Genomic DNA, 4,451 nt, shown 5'->3' with positions numbered 1-4,451 from the left:
AGATTTCAGTTTGATGTAGTCCCACTTATTTATTTTTGATTTTCTTGCTTGTGTTTTAGGTATCACATCCTATAAATCATTGCCAACACTCATGTCAAGGAGCTTTTTTCCTTTGTTTTCTTCAGAGAGTTTTACAACTGTGGTCTTACATTTAGGTCTTTAACCCATTTGAAGTTAATTTTTATGAGTTGCAAAACATAGGGGTCTAATTTCATTCCTTTACAAGTAAATATCTCATTATCCTGGCACCATTTATTGAAGAGACTGTCTTTTCTTTATTGTATATTCTGGGTTCCTTTGTCATATATTAGTAGACTGTATTTGTACAGGTTTATTTGTTGGCTCTCCATTCTATTCCATTGAACTATGTGTCTGTTTTTATGCCAATACCCTACTGTTTAATTACTACTACTTTGTAGTATAGCTTGAAACCAGGGAGTGTGATGCTTCCCATTTTGTTCTTTCTCAAGATTGCTTTGACTATTCAGGGTCATTTGTGGTTCCATATAAATTTTAGGATTGTTTATTCTAGTTCTATAAAAAAAATACCACTGGAATCTTGATAGGGATTGCATCAAATCTATAGATGCTGTTGAATAGTATGGACATTTTAACAATATTAATTCTTCTAATCCATGAATATGAGTACCTTTCCATTTATTTGTGTCTTTGATTTTTCATCAACCTTGTAGTTTTCAGTATAGAGATCTTTCTTACCTCATTAGATTTATTCTTAAGTACTTTATTGTTTTCAATGGTTTTGTAAATGGAGTCATTAGAAAATTTTTTTTCAGGTAATTCATTGTTGGTGTAAACTGTATACTGCTGATTTTCGTAGCTTAAGTTTGTATCTTGCAACTTTATTGAATTAGTTGATTAGTAATAACCATTTTATGGTGGAATCTTTAGAATTTTCTAAATATAAAATCATATAATCTACAAATAGATACTATTTCTTCCTTTCCAATTCTAATGCCTTTTATTTCCTTCTCTTGCCTGATTGTTTAGTTGAGGACTTCCAGTCCTATGTTGAAAAAAGTGGTGAGAGTGGGCACCCTTATCTTGTTCCTGATCTTAGAGGAAGATTTTCAATCTTTCACCATAGATTATGAAGTTAGCTGTGGGCTTGCCATATATGACCTTTATTGTTGGTTGGTTTATGTTGAGGTACATTCCTTCTATACCTAATTTGTTAAAGAGTTTTTGTCATGAACGGATGTTAAATTTTGTCAAATGCCTTTTTTGCACCTACTGAGATGATGATATGATTTTTGTCTTCATTTTATTAATGTAGCGTATCACTTTGATTTGCAACATTCATGGATCATTGGTGTTGGAGAGATCTTGATGTTCATCTAGTGCAAACTCATCATTTCACTATTGAGTAACTGTGATCCAGGGATATTAGACACTGTGCCTCGGGTCACAGAGGAAAGCTGAGACAAGACCCTGATTCCATGACTCCCAGTAAGGTCAGTGATCATTCTACATTGCTGGTTCTTAAATTGTGGTGCCTTGACCAGCAGCTTCAGCATTACTTGGAAATTTGTTAGAAATGCAAATTCTCATGTTTGACCTCAGACCCGCTAAATCAGAATCTTTTGGAGTCAGGTGTAAGAATCTGTGTTAAAACAACCTTCTCCCTGGGGCACTTGGGTGGCTCAGTGAGTGAGTGACTGCCTTGGGCTCAGGTCATGATCCCAGGGTCCTGGGGTGGAGCCCCACATCAGGCTCCCTGCTCAGCTAGGGGCCTGCCTCTCCCTCTGCAGCTCCCCCTGCCTGTGCTCTCCTGCTCTCTCTCTGTCAAACAAATAAATAAAATCTTAAAAAACAAAAAACAAAAAACAACCTTCTCCCCCAAGACATTCTAATGGATGATTAAGTTTGAGAACCACTGCTATTATGTTGGCTCATCATGTTTCTAACATGATGATGTATATTTCTGCACAGTAAGGCAGGCATATAAGAAAACCTGACTATAAGGAAGCATACAAAAAGAAGAGAAAAACAGGGATATTTTGATATTAACCAAAACAGATTGATATACACATACACATGCACTTATTTTTTTTTCCTCAGAACAAATATGTATTTATTTTTTTCATTTTGAGGTATCATTATTTAAAAAGCTGCTCTTCTCTTGTGATTTATTACAAAGATACAAGTATATTCTTGGTTTCAGCATTATTATCTGGGTGCAGTAATGGACTATGAGCTCTTCCAACATGTAAATATAAATACACTAGAGACAGCAGGAAGTTTGTGTGTGTGTGTATGTATTTATGTATGTATAATATATTATTATCTGGTCTGTTTTGTTATTTTTCTCTGAAAATATTACAACATAAAAACTAATATGAAAGTGCCAAGAAATTTATGTTTCATGGCAAAGCCAAAATCTCTGGAGTACTTTAATCATGTTACATAGAGCTGTCAGTTTCTTTCTCCCATAGTGTCTGAAGGTATTGAGTTTAATATAATAATGATTTTTGATGGGTTTGTCTGGACAGATCTTTCTCACTTGTCAGCAAACCCTAAAGAAATGCTTGGTGATGTTTTAGCTCCTGGAGTGTTTTGATTATCTAGGACAAAACTTTATAGTAAAAGTATTGAAGAGGCTTCTAACAGCCTCAAAAGAATGAAATAGCTGGATTATTTTTGGAAAAATTTGAGATGAACAGGCTTAAGGCATTGATGAACCCTGAAAAAAATATAAATGAGTTAGATTACCTTAGATTCTGACTAGACTTGAGGGGGCTATAGTTTCTATATGAATGTCTTTACAATTCTGTTGACATGGGTTTCCATTTTTAGCTTAAATTGGAGTCTTAATCTTAAAGGGGGATTGAGGATGTGGATCATTGAATTATGGGAAGGGTTACACATGTAGGAGCCTCTTTTATGTTCTGACACTTTGATAGTACTTACTTTTGTTCTTGTTCATTTCATGATCATCAATAATATCATAGCTGACATTTATTGAACATTAGGGATGTGCCAGGCATTGTAATCAGAGTTCTCAGGGGCCAATTCATGTAATCCTCACCAGAACCTTAAAGGTAAATTCTACCATTGCCTGTTTTACAGATGAAGGAACTTAAGTGAGAAGTTGAGTAATCTGCTCAGGGTTACACATAGTAAGAGATTGAGTCAGGAGAGAAATCTAGGTATTTGTATCCAGAGGCTACCCTCTTACCCTCTATATGATGCTGCTTTTCCATTCCATTTAATCCTGACATCAATGTTAAATTATAGGTGTTTTTATCCTCTCCATACAGATGAAGATAACTTGGCTCAGAGAAAGGAAGAAACTTGCTAAGGTCACAGGGCCAACCAGTGGCCAGATTGGTTTGTGTGTGCCATTTGCACTTCCCACATTGCCTTCCACAGTGCCTCCCACACATTTTCAGGTGTCTTGTGTTTTTGTATTTTGCTTTTGGTGCCAGTGTGTGGTACTTTTCACATTTGTCAAAGAACCAGACAGGCTTCTGATATTCTTCGTCAAGTGAAGAAATGGAGAATGTGGCTGAATTTCATGGGTTTTCTCATTCTTACACCATGGTAACTAGGCTACTTACACTATTTTCCTGTTGTTATTCACATAATTTATCAACATAGTGGATCAGATGATCAGGATCTCTGTCAACTATATAATGGTAGAAGAGGAGAGTTGTCATAACCAATAAGGGTGTACCGCTGTCTTTACCAGGTAAAGGCAAACTGCTTCTAATTTATTCTGACTTACTGGGATTAAAAAAAAAAAAGTATATACCAAGTCATTATCTGCATAACAGGTGCCAGGGGCTTTCTTGGTTTCCTTAGTAAACACAATTGTAATCACAAACATTTAAATTATTATTTATAATAACTCACAGTCATTCTAGAAGTGCTAGGAGGTTTCACCATTCTTGCATTTTCAATGTCTTTTATAGTAACACTAAACTCTGCTATTTCTTCAGAAATGCAGTATTACTTTTTAGTTTACCATTTTGTCCAGAGGAGGAACAGATGGTTCCAGGGACTTTCACTTGGTCCTTCCTACCACACTAGTTCTTACTCCATAGATCAGGGGGTCAGTGTGGGAATTATGCCAATTCTAAGCATATTTATTCCAATTACATGTTCAGAAATGAGGGAAATGAGCACAGGGTGGGTCTGTGAGCCCACAGAACACTCTGAGACAAAGTTAGTGCAAGACTCTACTTCTGTAAGCCATACTGTAACCATTTGATCACCATGGCATTTGTGTCCCCTGGGAGTAGTGTCCATTCTGAGCTGATATCTAATACCCTGAAGATCTGGGCATCTCTCCTCCCACACTCTCCCTTTTAAATGGCTGCACTTTCTCTGGAAAAGAACTGGGGAAGATTTACAGTATGTTTTGGATCCATCCCTAATGGCTCCCTGACTATCTCCTCACTCAAGGGGCTGAGGATATGTGAACTGACTTA

Source organism: Mirounga leonina, unplaced genomic scaffold (genome assembly GCF_011800145.1).
Source record: "Mirounga leonina isolate KUSES-001 unplaced genomic scaffold, KU_Mleo_1.0 Mir_125, whole genome shotgun sequence".
Taxonomy (NCBI): Eukaryota; Metazoa; Chordata; class Mammalia; order Carnivora; family Phocidae; genus Mirounga; species Mirounga leonina.
Note: the sequence above shows the minus strand (reverse complement) of the source record.